This window comes from Mustelus asterias, chromosome 1 (genome assembly GCF_964213995.1).
Source record: "Mustelus asterias chromosome 1, sMusAst1.hap1.1, whole genome shotgun sequence".
Lineage (NCBI taxonomy): Eukaryota > Metazoa > Chordata > Chondrichthyes > Carcharhiniformes > Triakidae > Mustelus > Mustelus asterias.
Window position 1 is genome coordinate 62,921,497 of NC_135801.1, and position 16,062 is coordinate 62,937,558.

The 16,062-nt window shown below is 43.3% G+C and overlaps 1 protein-coding gene across 4 annotated transcripts in view; it reads right to left on the reverse strand.

The window, feature by feature from the left end:
* The window catches only part of sorcs2 (sortilin-related VPS10 domain containing receptor 2), a 612,212-nt gene that overhangs the window by 387,446 nt on the left and 208,704 nt on the right, over nt 1–16,062 (reverse strand). The window lies entirely within an intron of this gene.

Here is a 16,062-nt window from a genome sequence, read left to right on the forward strand (position 1 = left end):
GATGTTGTCACGGCCCATAGCCTTTACTGCATCTAGTACCTTCAGCTTTTCCTTGTTGTAACAGCCAAGAGCTCACATCCCCCCACCTTGCCCATGGGCCAATTGGGGACCCTTAAGTGGGCAATTAATGAGCATCGAAGAGCCTCCTTCCACCACTGCTGGGATTTTACCCACAGCGCAGAAGGCCAGTGCCAAATGTTCAAACCTGGCAGACCTGAGCCATGCATGGAGCAGGGTGCCTCCCTTTTGTAACGCCTGTGCCAATAAGATCAACCCCCGATGTTCTCCCCTCCCCTACCACCCAAGCCCTGGTGAGACCCTAGGCTTATCTTCATGCAGGCCCCTTCTGGAGATGCCTGCAGTCTCACCAGTGGCCACTGTTCCTGGTGGTGCTGCTCGGACCAGAGAGCTGCCAACCATTTAATTGGTCAGCAGCTCTCAGAGGCAGGGCTTCCTCCAAGGGGAGCAGAATGCCACCTCAAGCAACTCGATGTCCTGATGGCCATTAAATGCTCCTGTGGTATGTTGGCCAATTGCCGGTGGACCCCACCACTAGTATAAAATTCATTCCCAAATGGAGTGAGTGAATCAAATTAGTTCAAGACTGGTATCTGTGATGTTGGGGACCACAGGGGGAGGCCAAGAAACAACATCGCTTGGCACATCTGGTTGAAGGTGGTTTCAAAGGTTTGAGCCTTGTCTTTTACATTGACATGCTGGGCAGCCCACTCATTAAGGACTCTTGGGGTAGGTTGCTTTTTTGTTCTCTTAATGGGGGTTCAGAAAAGCTGAGGCAGACACGCATCATGTATGGGGGTGGCCGGGGGGGGGGGGGGGGGGGGGGTGGCACAGTACTCAAATTGGATCCTTGAAAAGAATATGAGATCTCTATTTTGCTGTCCATTACCTTCATGTTTAATCTAATTCTTATTTTATAAACTCTGCAGCTCTCAAAACAATAAATAAAATATGGTAATTACCAAATAAAGAACAGAATTTGTTTGAAAATAAAAATCCCATTTGAGTTACCTTTATGTCCCATATCATGTGTTTATTTGATGTACTTGTGTTCTGTATAACACTGGTGATAAGGAAGCTCTGAACTATTGTGCTTGGCAAGGAATCATGTAACAGCTGTCAGGCTGTGATAAAAAAATTGTTGCCAAGCTGATAATTAAAGCTTCCATTTAAACTTGAGGTGCCAATTTGACAGTGGTTTACAAATATCGAGTTACATCTCAGAATCTGGTCAAGCCTAAACAGGAATGTCCATCATGGTGGTGTGAACAGCTGATGCCAGTTTTTGAAGTTTGCAGCAGAGATGGAACTCTCAGTGCACAAGAACTAAATTTAACGGGAGTCATTTTAACTTTGTGCGATCGTGCAAAGCATTTGATGGTGAACTGGAAGCCTGTTTTACATCTCTCCTGATTGTCATTCTCTATACAAAGTCAATGGATGTGTAACAGGCAGCTGGTCTGATGTCACCCATATGCAATATGCTTCCCATTGTGTGGCTATGGAGCTGGAATTTAATATTCACAACTCCCTTTTGAAAAGTAATGGAAGCTGAGCTTTACTTTTTCTTTTAACCTTTATTTCATTACAACCCTGCAGCCTCTCTCATCTCTGCATCTGGTGGGAGATGTAGGGGCTGCTGAAGCAGAGGATGGAAGTAGATTTTAACTGTCAGTTGTTTTCAGGTTCTGCTGGTTTATTCCCACATTGCAGAGAATAAAGCTGATTTATAATGCTCCACCTCATTAGCACATTGTTAGATAACTTCCTATTTGGAACTGCCTACCCTCAGTAAAGTATCACCTATCTCAGTCCCTACTTCAGTTCCTCTGCTGCTGAAACTCACATCTATGTGTTTCGTATCTCCAGACCTGACCACTCAACACAATCCTGGTCAGCCTTCCAGCATCCACCTATTCTAAAGTTAAACTAATCTATCTGCTGCCCTTTATTTTCCCGAGTCCCATTCACCCATCACCTATGCTCACTGGACGACAATAGCTCAGTGTCTTCACGTTCAAATCCCTCCATGGCCTCGCACCTCCCTATCTCTGTGAATTCATTCAGTCCTATAACCCTTCAAGAATTCTACATTCCTGTAATTCTGGTCTCTTGTGACTTTTCCACTTATTCTGTCCTACATTGGCAGCCACCTGTCCTAACATCTCTTTTTTTAGCCCCAGCATCAACAATTACAATCCTATAGTGGGGATTGGGACATTTTGTTACTTTAAAGGCACTATATAAATGCCAGTTGTTATAGCTAGGATAGCTTATAATCAGCATGTATGCATGTTGAAATCAAACATTGATCTGACCTGGCCATTCACATTGTGGCCTGAACCTCCAAAACCTCAGCTAGCTTTTCTCTTGAAAATAAGCTCCAAAGCAGTTCCCTTAGATTTGCTGATTTGGAATCTACATATTCCCTCCCAGACAAACCTCAGCATCTAACATCGGCAAAATGGGTTGCAAGTTCCCAGTGGATTCTTCAGTCTCCTGCCCCAATTATGGTGGATAACCCCAATTCCAACCATTTAAACCCATTTCTCCAAGGCTTCTGCTGGTCTTCTACCAAAGGTATAGCAGAAGTTGGGAAAACCCTTGCAGCATTTCAGGCCAATTACTCTAGCTATCAACGAGTGCCAGCAAGCAAGTTCCAACCAAGGACTCTCCTCCATTCAGTGAGTATTCAGACTTGGCTAGGTTGAGGAAATAAAATCTTAAGTCACTTTGAAATTGTTACAGGCAAGCACTAACTAGATTGCATTGAAGGATATGGAAGAAGGCCACCACTTGCCTCTCAACTAGGAAGTGATGCATGGTTCAAGGGAAGAACAAACAGAAGACAAGCATAATCATTAGCTCTATAACAGTTCAGATCGCGAGCCCCTCCAATTCTGGCTGCCTGCGCATCTCTATTTTAACTGTTCCACAATGGGTTGCGTTGCCTTCAGCTGCCTCAGTTGTTCTGCCTTGCCAATTCTCTCTCTTCCTCGCTCTTTAAAGCTTGATTTGCTTTGCTTGGAAGGTGCTATATAAATGCAAATTATTGTTGCAAAACATCTGACGTTAGAACGCACCTTCTCTAACAAATCCAACAGTTAAACCCAGATTTAAATCCAGCCTGCGCGATGCCAATGAAGAAGGTAGGTCATTAAACTGGCGACCAGGGGGCTTCTACCATGTTCACACCCCACCCTCCTCCACTTTACTTACCAGTGAACAGAAACTGTAGGGCCACTTGGCCCAGAAAGGTCGTGGTTGATTTTACAAATAAAAGTCACAGTCCAATGATGTCACTGACACTGCAATGCAATGTTTTAGTTCAACTCACAGGAGGATCGCATATTGACAAACATATGAGGGTAACATGGCGGCAGTGTGATTTGCTTGTAGATTGCGAATGTTCGTGGCAAAACACATTATTTATCTAACATTTTGAGAAACAATTGAGAAAATTTTAAATTGCCATGAAAGAGCTATTTATATAATGCACAATGTTTTCCAATTTAGTCAAAATTACATTGACCAAGGTGCAAATACTAAAGTTGACCTTTTGCAAACAGTCTACAGAAACCCTGATCTAAACATTTATTTAGCAAATCTTTGACATGTGTAGATGGAAATTAACTACAACAGCAACAAAGATTAATTCAATAGTCACGTGTTGAAATAATGTAATTCCTTCTAATCTTGGCTACTGTAATGTGTTGACTAATGAAATGTGTTTAATGACAATTAATTAATGTTGCCATGTTCAACTCACATAGAAAAGGAAAATGTCATTTTAAGGACCAAACATACTACATTGGGAAAGAAAAGTGAAGGATATGCTTTCAATGAGGAGTTCTAATAAATTATTTCCTCAATCTGTATTGACAGGAGTGAGTGGCTGATTGAGGAGAAAGTGATTAAGAGAGAAAGAAACATTAAAAGGTCAGAAGAGTTACAGGAACAGAGATATTAAAAGAGACATGGCAAAATAAGAAAAGTAAAGTGTGATACAGATCTATTAATGGGATAAAACAAAATAGGGGATAAAGAGAAACAGACAAGAGGAAACTTTGCGAAGTCAAGCATATTATAAACTTGAATATACTTCAGAAAACCATTCATTATCAAAAGACAAATGAAATCTCAAGGAGTGACATAATTGAACAAGTTATTGCGGATATAAAATGGACAAGTAAACTACTTGTACGGATTGTCTTCTTACTTTCATGTAAAGAGGTAACAACTGTCAGTTTTATGAATATTATGAAAAGGTTCAGTCTTCATTATACAAATCCTTGGGATATTGCTAGTCACGGACGCTGCTGATAGGTTCAACGACAAGATGGTTTCCATCATGTCAGGGACCATTCCCTTTGGTTCCAAGGTGTGTTGGGCTCCCACTTGAATTCCCGCTCCCACCCATTGTCCTGACTTCATGCCTACCAATTCTAACTGCGAGGCACATTCAAACTCATTAAATGAGGCCTCAAGTCCATGTGAGGGACTCCTCTCGTCTACCTGCCCTTAATGTGCCAGAAGTTAGAGTTAGAGCTTTAGTTAGAGAGCAAAGCCTTTGACAAGGTTCCACATGGGAGATTTATAAAGAAGGCAAATGCACATGGGGTAGAGGGTCATTTGGTAAAGTGGATTCAAAATTGGCTCAGCTGTAGGAGACCGAGGGTGATGGCAGAAGATTGCTTTAGTGACAAGCCAGTGTCCAGTGGCTTACTACAGGGATCTGCGCTGGGCCCCTTATTATTTATCATTCATATAAACGACGTAGATGATGACTGCGAGGGGCAGGATTAGTAAGTTTGTGGATGACACAAAGATTGGCCGGATGGTTAACAGTGAGGCTGTGTGTCTTGGGCAACAGGAAGATATAGAAGCCAGGTAAGGGGCAGATGGAACTTAATCCTGAAAAGTATGAGGTGATACACTTTGGAAGGAGTAATTTGACAAGGAATTATTCAATGAACGATATGACACTAGGAAGTTCTGAGGAACAAAGAGACTGGCGTGTTTGTCCATTGATTTCTGAAGGCAAAAGGGCACGTTAGTGGGGTGGTGAAACAGGCATATAGGAAACTTGCCTTTATCAACTGAGGAATAGATTATAAAAGCAGAGAAGTCATTTTGGAGTTGTATAGAACTTCGGTGAGGCCACAGCTGGAGTACTGTGTGCTGTTCTGGTTACCACATTACAAGAAGGATATAATCGCACTGGAGAGGGTGCAGAGGAGATTCACCAGGATATTGCCTGGGATGGAACATTTAAGTTATGAAGAGAGGTTGGATAGGCTTGGATTGTTTTTGTTGGAGCAGAGAAGACTGAGTGGCAACCTGATCGAGGTGTACAAGATTATGAGAGACATGGATAGATAGAGTGGATAAGCAGCAGCTGTTCCCCTTAGTTGAAGGGTCAGTCACAAGGGGACATAGATTCAAGGTGAGGGGCAGGAGGTTTGGAGGGATGAGAGGAAAAATCTTTTTACCCAGAGGGTGGTGACGGTCTGCCTGAACGGGTGGTAGAGGTGGGTTGCCACACATCCTTTAAAAAGTACCTGGATAAACACTTGGCACTTCATAACATTCAATGCTCTGGGCCAAGTGCTGGTAAATAGGATTATTTCTCACGTATCGGTGCAGCCTTAATGGTCCAAAGAGCCTTTTCTGCATTGTGATTTTCTGTGATTCTGGGATCCTTCCTGGCACTCGCTCCTTCCAGTTCATCAAATGTTGAATATTCTCATTGTTCCCTGATCAACACTTATCTGTGCTTTGCAGGCACAGTGGTTAGCATTGCTGCCTCACAACGCCAGGGACCCTGGTTCAATTCCCAGAACAGAGTCTGCACATTCTCCCCGTGTCTGCGTGGATTTCCTCTGGGTGCTCCAATTTCCTCCCACAGTCCGAAAGACGTGCTGGTAAGGTGCAAAGGTCAGGCTAAATTCTCCCTCTAGTGTACCCGAACAGATGACGGAGTGTGGCGACTAGGGGATTTTCACTAACTTAATTGCAGTGTTAATGTAAGCCTGCTTGTGACACTAATAAATAAACTTTATAAACATAAATACATGGGTGCTAACTGGAGGTTGCTGACAATATTCTTTTGGTGATAAGCAACAGCATCACAATTCTTAAGGGGGTGCAGGAGCAGAGGGACCTGGACGTATGTTAATAGATAACAAAGGTGGCAGTACAGATGGAGAGAACACTTAATAAAGCATACAATATCCTGGGCTTTATTAACAGCAGCTGCTCCCCCCGCCCCAAGCCACATAGTGGAAGATGGTGGTGGACCTTGGGTAGGGGTGGGAAAGCCACAAGATCATTTGGGTGGAGCAATAGGACCAAGTGAAGCCCCTCCCTTCCCTCCATTTCTACCTCAAAACTAATTTCACTGCTCCCCGAGATTCAAACTTGGTCTGTTCAGAGTTAGCTGATCTCAGGAAAGAAGCCTATGAAGATTCTTCCGTGATATCCACAGTTAAGTAGTTGCTATCAAATTCCAAAGGTGAAGACTGCTCATTTTTGCTAGGTAGCAAAGGACAGCCGATACCAAACACAAGTCATCACAACCAGAAGAGGAACAAAAGACACAAGCAAATTGTTTGCACAAACAGCATATTCTATCTGAGCAATCGGTTTATCGACATAAAATTGAACAAATACTTGCTAGTTTGTGCTTATATTTACCTCAAAAAATCATTGCTGCAGAAGTAACAGATGCAGTTTCCAATTTACCTCAATAGCTCTTTTGACATCCATTGAGTAAAGTGACAGCAGTAATTCTATGAAAACACTTCAATTATCTGATCAAGTCTGGAACTGTAGGAACCACGTCCAACTGTTGCAGTGATGGTTTTTTTCTCTTCCATAAATCAGTGACCAAGCTAGAAGCAAGTCTAGAGGGCAATTGATGGAATAAAAAAAATTGATGGAATAAAAAAAATTGCTGCCTTTGTGACCATGGCTAGTATTTAATCTAGGTGGCAAAGCTTTTGGCCGATGGATAGAGAGCTGGTGAGAACACCTTATTACCTCTTTTGGGGAAAGCCCACGATATTCCATGCCAGTCAGGTATTTAAGTGGTTGAAGGACCCAGGGGCAGAAACCAGACTGCAAGATCTGTGGGCGGCACGGTAGCACAGTGGTTAGCACTGCTGCTTCACAGCTCCAGGGTCCCGGGTTCGATTCCCAGCTCGGGTCACTGTCTGTGTGGAGTTTGCACATTCTCCTCGTGTCTGCGTGGGTTTCCTCCGGGTGCTCCGGTTTCCTCCCACAGTCCAAAGATGTGCGGGTTAGGTTGATTGGCCAGGTTAAAAATTGCCCCTTAGAGTCCTGGGATGTGTAGGTTAGAGGGTTAGCGGGTAAATATGTGGGGGTAGGGCCTGGGTGGGATTGTGGTCGGTGCAGACTCGATGGGCCGAATGGCCTCCTTCTGCACTGTAGGGTTTCTATGATTTCTAAGATCTGCTGGCCAATCAGGACTCAAAAGCTGTCCACTGCAGGCAGCGTCAGTGGAGGTCGAGGATCAGCAAGGGGTCTAGGCAACAAATGTCTGACAGCAAGGGAGCCCACAAACAAACATGCCAGGGTTTGCTTTTCAAGCTTCCGATTGGCCACTGTCCTGTCTGCTGCTGGGAATACCAGTGAGGCAGGGCTACACCCTTAAGTGACACTTAACGGCTTCAATTGTCAGTTGGGCAAACAGAATGCTCACGAGCCTTCCACTGGACTTCACTGGGACAGAGAGGAGAATGCAGTTGCATGCCCTCCTGGCACTCTCCCCACCCCCAATTTTGTCCCCCACCAAACTCACCTCGGGACTGGGTTAAATTCCACCCCATGCATCTGTTAGGGATGAAGGGTTGAACTTAATAACTGAAAATGCTAGTCAGGTCCTGATCTCATCGTTGGGTCAGACAATGTAAATGTTCATAACCCCAATTTTTTGGGTGGCTGTCCTTGCTGCCTGTTCAGGTGAAAATCACAGCAGGTCAGTTTTCAGTGGGCACAGGTCAGCTAAGTGACCAATGCAATTTTAACTGTCCAACCAATTAAAACTGCCACATGTATCTACTGTTTCTTGATCAAATTGAAGTTCAACAACAAAAACAGGACATGGAAATTGTAAATAAGTCCATGAGACCGTCCAACCCACCAGTTTAACATAAAATAAATAACTGTGGGGCTGCAGGTGTCAAATTATTCATCAACTTTCACTGAATACACAGCTCCAAGCAAAACTTTTTAAGCTGGAAATATTAAAATAAATGAGGTTCCAATCACAAGAGGTTAAAATGGAAGTAAATAATTAACTGGACCCGTCGGATTCAAACGAAATAAAAGAATAACTAGACCACAAGAATCATCTGATTAATTACTTGTTAGAATCATAGTTTGAAGCAACACTTGGTGCCTGAACCCTCTCTTTAAAAGAGCTGTCCAACTAGTTCCACTCTCTTCCCCTTTCTCCATAACCCTGCAAATATTTCCTCTTGAAATAATTATCCAGTTTCCTTTTGAAAGTTACGACTCTGTTTCCACCACCATTTCGGGCAGTGCATTCCCGGTTTCAACAATTCATTGAATTGGATTTATTCTCTGTGCTGATTACATGGTTCCTCCACACTGTGGGGGTGATTTTTGACCTATGAGCAACATATCAGTGCTCTTCGACATCAACATACCAATCAGACAGAAGGATTGGTAAAACAATAATGTGGATTATTTATGTGAAGATAAGACTATATTCAATGTTCACTGAGAGGCTACGTATAGTACGTCTGACTTCTACTATACTACAATTGCTGCTTGCAGGCTGACCAGTAGTCATGGGATTAATACATCACATCCTGTCGCAGTGGTAATGATTGCAACAGTATAAAGTATGCTCCCTCAAAAGGTGCAAGTACAGCATTTTACAATTTCCCCCTTTTTTCTATCTAAAAGTTTATCTTTAAAGAATCAAACTACTTACATGACAGAAAACAAAATAACATTGTGCCTGGATGTACTTTAAAATGGAGCAATAAATTTACATGTCTCTGAAATTTATCAACAGTTTGCTTATCCATGCAGCATCAGTCACAGTGATCTTTGCTGGAGGTTACTGTATGTTTTCAGAATGCTGATTAGCAGTGCTTTGTTTATGTTGTATCATAGAGTATGTTCTCATCACAAGAGGACTACTCAGTGTTTCTGGTTGCGGTATTCTTCTGATTTGGCAGCTGTTTGTCACACTACTGTGCCATTTGGTGTCCATACTTGATATAATGATTTGAGCCTATGCTGACAACTTCTGCTGGATTCCACGTGCCATCAGTTGAGTGTTGTCCTCAAACTTTGTCTGATGTTCAGGTTGGGTAATTCATTACCCACATGCCAGTCATGGACATTGTTCATCTTGCTCGTATGTGGAGTATTGATAAGTGGCAACTGAGAAGGTTTATCTGCATTTGTCTGCTGAATTGCAATTCTGCATTAGTTCCACAGTATGAAGTTTGCAATTTTGGAATGGGTATATGTATTCATTTCAAACAGTGTCAGGTAGCCTGTTGGTTAATGATCAGCATTGCAGAATTAGGTGAACCTCTCCCAGTGTAAAAACAGGGTTTCTAATGGTACTCCTTGGCATCTCTGGATTTTATCATTGTCTTGACGATACCATAGATGATAACCAAGGACAGGTCTATGCACATCAGTAGACCTGTGATCACAGACCCGTGGCGTCCACAACATAAGTCATCTGTTGTGACCACAGTGAGCCTTTGAAGTGACACGCGAGGGTAATGGATCCCAGGGCTGGGATCTCCGAGCCATTATACGGGGTGAGTTTGGTGATGGTTGGGCGAATCAGCAATTGCCAATTCAGTGGATACATGAAATTCAGTGCATGAAGTGGAAGTATGTTTCTACCTGCACCGATATCCAGTTTTGCATATAAAATATGCTGAGCCTTTAGCTGTAGGCATATAATCTGGATGGTGGCAAAGGCTTGGTACCACCATGCCTATATATTCTTTGATGGTCAACAGGCTGAATGTCAGCTCAGCTTGTGTATCGATGATCTGGTTAGCCTCATCATCTGACCAGACATTTTGTGGATCTTGTCTTTACCCTGTTTGGTATGCGGTCTTGGTTGGTTAGAATGCTATACCTGTCTGGACTCTGGCTATGGTCTGTCATGATGATTTTTCCACACTGACACTTCCAATGTCCTCTGGTATCACATGCCTTGCATATAGTTTTGAAAGCTGGGCAATTTGAAGGTGCACATATGAGGCTGGACAACTCACATTGCTTACTCTGCTTCCCTGCAATGGTGGGCTAATTACACACAGCCTGTAGACGCTGTCTGCTTATTATCATGGCTTTATATTTGCACCTGCTTTGTAGTAGTTTTTCCATCATGTAATCTTTGGGTTAGTCCAATATGTCTTTTTGTGGTGCTACCATCGTGGTAAACGATAACAAGAGCTCAATCATTCTGTCAGCTAGCTCGGCTGCTGTAAAGTCATAATCATGCCCCTTGTCTCTGCAACTGTTTATGAATTGGTTGATTTCTCTATCAATTGTTGCCCACGTGCATGAATTCCATGCAGTGTATTTGGAAGTTGAGCTTCATGCATGATGGAACAGTTTGGATCAGTGGTGGGGTAAAGGTCTGAAATTAGGCAGAAGGGCTCTAGAATCATGAGAGTTAGGTCACATTAAGGGAGGGTTGCAAATAGGAAAGAAAGAACCCAGAGAACATGGGTGGAGTGGAGGAGCGGTCAGGGAAAAAGGAATGGAATGTGTGTGGGAACCAGCATTTTGACAGACCCTAAGGTAGCAGTACAGCTAATGAAACCAATACTCTTCAATGTACAACCACAGCCCATAAAGGGTAAGAGAAAACTGGGGACTTTACTGAAGTACTGAATGATTGTTTCCACTGGTGTGTGAACAGGTAATACGGGGTCAGAGATGGAGGATTTTTACTGGAATAACAGAGGAGGAGGGAAAAGGAAGATTTTTGATCCGAGGGCAATTAGACCATAAGAAACTTCATTTCAAGTGGCTGTTTGATGCAGAAACCATAATAGTGTTCAAAGGGAAAAGAGATATGTAATTAAAGAGCAGAAATGCAACTGATCCTGGACTAGGGATGTGGGTAGTTGGGGAAGAATGGGGCTACAGTGGAGAGCATCAGCACAAGCACCAGGAACCACATGGGCCATCAACTGTGTTGTAATTGAAGGGAAAGTAAAAAGCAATATATATGTTTCAAATCTCCAGGAATGCTAACCCTATATTGAGCACTATATCACAGAGAAATAACCTGTTTAATCATCCCTTCAAAATGCAAGTAAACAGTTGGGCATGTTACAAAGTCTTTATTCCTGTAACACTGGGCATCGTACAAAGAACCCCCAGCTTCTTTCGTGACTCTATGGACTTCTTACAGAAACTCAGCACACATGGAGCAGTTGAACCAGGAACACTCCTCATCACAATGGATGTCTCGGCACTCTACACCAGCATCGCACACGACGACGGCATTGCAGCAACGGCCTCAGTGCTCAACGCCGACAACTGCCAATCTCCAGACGCAATTCTACAACTCATTTGCTTCATCCTGGACCACAACATCTTCACCTTCAACAACCAGTTCTTCATCCAGACACACGGAACAGCCATGGGGACCAAATTCATACCTCAATATGCGAACATCTTCATGCACTGGTTTAAATAAGACTTCTTCACCACACAGGAACTTCAACCGATGCTATACACTAGATACATCGATGACATTTTCTTCCTTTGGACTCATGGTGAACAATCACTAAAACAACTATATGATGACATCAACAAGTTCCGTGCCACCATCAGACTCACCATGGACTACTGTCCGGAATGTGTTGCATTTTTGGACACATGCATTTCCATCAAGGACAGTCACTTCAGCACTTCACTGTACCGCAAGCCCATGGATAACCTCACGATGCTCCACTTCTCCAGCTTCCATCCTAAACACGTTAAAGAAACCATCCCCTACGGACAAGCCCTCCGTATACACAGGATCTGCTCAGATGAGGAGGATTGCAACAGACGCTGAAAGACACCCTCATAAGAACAGGATGTGGTGCTCGACTCATCAATCGACAGTTCCGACGTGCCACAGTGAGAAACCACACCGACCTCCTCAAAAGACAAACACAGCACGCGGCGGACAGAATACCCTCCGTCGTCCACTGCCTCCCTGGAGCAGAGAAGCTACGACATCTTCTCCGGACCCTTCAACATGTCATCAGTGAATACGAACATCTCGCCAAGTCCATCCCCACACCCCCACTACTTGCCTTCAAACAACCATGCAACCTCATACAGACCACTGTACGCAGCAAACTATCCAGCCTTCAGGAGAACAGTGACCACGACACATAAGAACACAAGAACCTAAGAACTAGGAGCAGGAGTAGGCCATCCGGCCCCTCGAGCCTGCTCCACCATTCAATAAGATCATGGCTGATCTTTTTGTGGACTCAGCTCCACTTACCCACCCGCTCACCATAACCCTTAATTCCTTTACTGTTCAAAAATATATCTACCCTTGCCTTAACGAGGTAGCCTCAACTGCTTCAATGGGCAGGGAATTCCACAGATTCACAACCCTTTGTGTGAAAAAGTTCCTCCTCAACTCATTCCTAAATCTGCTTCCCCTTATTTTGAGGCTATGCTCCCTAGTTCTAGTTTCACCCGCCAGTGGAAACAACTTCCCTGCTTCTATCTTATCTATTCCCTTCATAATCTTATATGTTTCTATAAGATCTCCCCTCATTCTTTTGAATTCCAATGAGTATAGCCCCAGTCTACTCAGTCAGTCAGACACCACACAACCTTGCCACAGCAACCTCTGCAAGATGTGCTAGATCATCGACACGGCTGCCATCATCTCATGTGAGAACACCATCCACCAGGTACACAGTACGTACTCTTGCAACTCGGCCAACGTTGTCTACCTGACACGCTGCAAGAAAGGATGTCCCGAGGCATGGTACATTGGCGAGACCATGCAGACGCTACGACAACGGATGAATGGACACCGCTCGACAATCACCAGGCAGGAGTGTTCTCTTCTGTCAGGGAACACTTCAGCAGTCAAGGGCATTCAGCCTCTGATCTTCGGGTAAGCGTTCTCCAAGGCGGCCTTCACGACACACAACAAAGCAGAATCGCCGAGCAGAAACTGATAGCCAAGCTCCGCACATGAGGACGGCCTCAACCTGGATCTTGGGTTCATGTCACACTATCTGTAATGCCCCACGATTTGCAAAACCTCACTAACTGTCCTGGCTTGAGACAATTCTCACCTCTTTAACCTGTGCTTAACCCTCTCTCCACTTGCATGGTCTGCACCTGTAAAGACTTGATTACCTGTTCAGACTTGCATTCCAACCATTATCCTGTAATGTGTCTGAGTTTGTGTCTATATATGCCCTGTTTGTGAACCCAACTTCCACTCACCTGATGAAGGAGCAGCACTCCAAAAGCTCGTGCTACCAAATAAACCTGTTGGACTTTAACCTGGTGTTGTGAGATTACTTATTGGGCATGTTAAGAGACAGGAAGCATCAGAAAACCCATTAAGGGGATAACCCAATAACAACAAGGCTGACAACAATATTGTTTCCAATAGAGGCAGTAGCTGATGATGCACCTATTTAACCCAAAATGTCAGCTTAATATCAATGAAATCAGGTACAGAAATCTGAAAAAGCTGCCATGTAGCATGTTTTTAATCTTCGGCAACCAAACAACCAAACAATTTTGAGTCTGAAGCTCTGAGGTGTCATACCCTGCCTGGCTCACACTGGGGAGGAAGAAGTCAGGTGCAAACAGATCAATGTTCTCTAGAGCTAGTGTTTATAACAAGGGAGGTGGAGGACAGCAGGAAGTCCTACCAATATTTGGAACCGAAGACTCAGACAGTAGCACTGGGAAGTAGCCTGAAGAGTAGAAACACGGTGCAAGAGACATTGCCCACAAAGCAATCCAGAAAACACTGGTGTCAGATGAGTTTCTAAAAAATATCAGTACTTAAAGGGCTTTCCTGATTGCGCTCTCACAAGAAAGCCAGCATTGTGAACAAGCAGTTTGTTGTTGCAGCAAGGCCTGTGACAGTGGAATGGCCTGAAGAGCAGTATTCATTTTTCTTTATGTATCACAGGTCCACCCCACTTAAAAGAAATAAGGCTGAATGTTTGGAGATTCACAACATGACTCAACGATTAGTACAGTGTTTGGTCGGCACTTACCACCTCCTTTTCCATAATATAGAAGCAATTGCGGAATCAGTAGCAAACTTGTCTCCCACCAGTGAGATATTTCAATTCACTACTCACTGTTTTAAACAACAGTTTCAGTATTTAGCTGACATCGCAGCAAACTGTTTTTAAACTATATAAACAGTGGCGGTTCACAAATTAAAACAGCTGCCTCACAGTATATGGCAATCCATCAGAGCCACACTTGGCAATGATGCTAAGGCCCTAGATGGTTCCATGCCAGTGCCTCACAGTGCAAACATATTTCTGCAGTAAACACATGCACACTGCATCTTCACCAAGTGCTTTTGCTGAAGCACTTGAAGTTAGTGATGCATTACTAAGCATGGCTATCTTAATTCAGCACCTGAGGTGTTATTACAACTATTGGTTTAATTGCACAGAATAGATATTTTGGCCCATGATATGCAATAAAATGTTATGATCAAGTGAGAACATGCATATAAAATTATAGATTATACAGTAGAGGAGATTAATATTTGACCAAATTAAGATATAATAGTAAACAGATAAAAAAATGTCCATTTTGGAAGGGAGAACAAAAGAACAGAGTATTATTTAAATTGATAAAAACTTCAGAAAGGGTCTTAGGGGTACGTGCGCACAAAACACAGAAAGCTAGCTAGGTGCGGCAAGTAATCAGGAAGGCTCATGGAATGTTGACCCTTATTTCAAGGGGGTTAGAGTATAAGAGTAGGGAACTCTTGCTGCAACTGTACAAGGTACAACTGAGACCATAAAGGAGTACTGAGAGCAATTTTAGTTCCCTTATTTAAGGAAAGATATTATTTCGTTGGAGGCAGTTCAGAGAAGGTTCACTTGGTTGATTCCCGGTATGGAGGGATTATTTTATGAGCAAAGATTTAAAAAGTTGGGATTCTACTCTTTGGAATTTAGAAGACAGAGAGGTGATCTCATTGAAACATATAACATTCTTAAGGGGCTTAACAGGGTAAATGCTAAGAGGATGTCTCCCCTCATGGGAGAGTCTAGAACTAGAGGGCGTAGTTTCAGAATAAAGAGGCGCTAAGAGGTGAGGAGAAATTTCTTCTCTAAGGGTTGAGTGTCTTTGGAACTCCTTGCCATAGAGAGCTGTGGGGCCAGAGTCCTTGTGTACATTTAAGGCTGAGATAGATAGATTTTTGATCAGTAAGGGAATCAAGGGTTCCAGAGAAAGGGCAAGAGAGTGGACATGAGGAATGTTGGATCAGCCATGATCCTATTTAATGGCAGAGCATATTCAAAAGACCGAACGGCATACTCCTGTTCCTTTTTCTTATGGTCTTATGATTCACAAATTATGAGTCCTCTGGTATTGTTTGTGATTGCGGCAGTCCTTTAAATTATGATCACGTTTTCTTATTCCCTGGAAAAGCTGTTTGAAAGACTCCTCCAGAAATTCTCTGTCCATTGTCCCCAGTATGATATCAGGCAAAATGGCTTTCAATTCAAATTCTCTATCTCTATAATATATTCCAGAATGTAATACTGGACTTGAAAACATCAAGGTGAGAGATAGTGTTACTAACGTATTCTGAATACTTCTTCTGTTACAGGAACCTACTGACAGACTGTTAGTTCCTCATTGTTCCTGGTAGTTTCTAGGGTCAGAAGATCTAGAGGCCCATTGCCCTTATGAGAGTTCTGACAATGGCAGATGTGAAGTCCATCATGGGAACTGCTTGTGACTCTGTCTCCTGGCAAATTCACA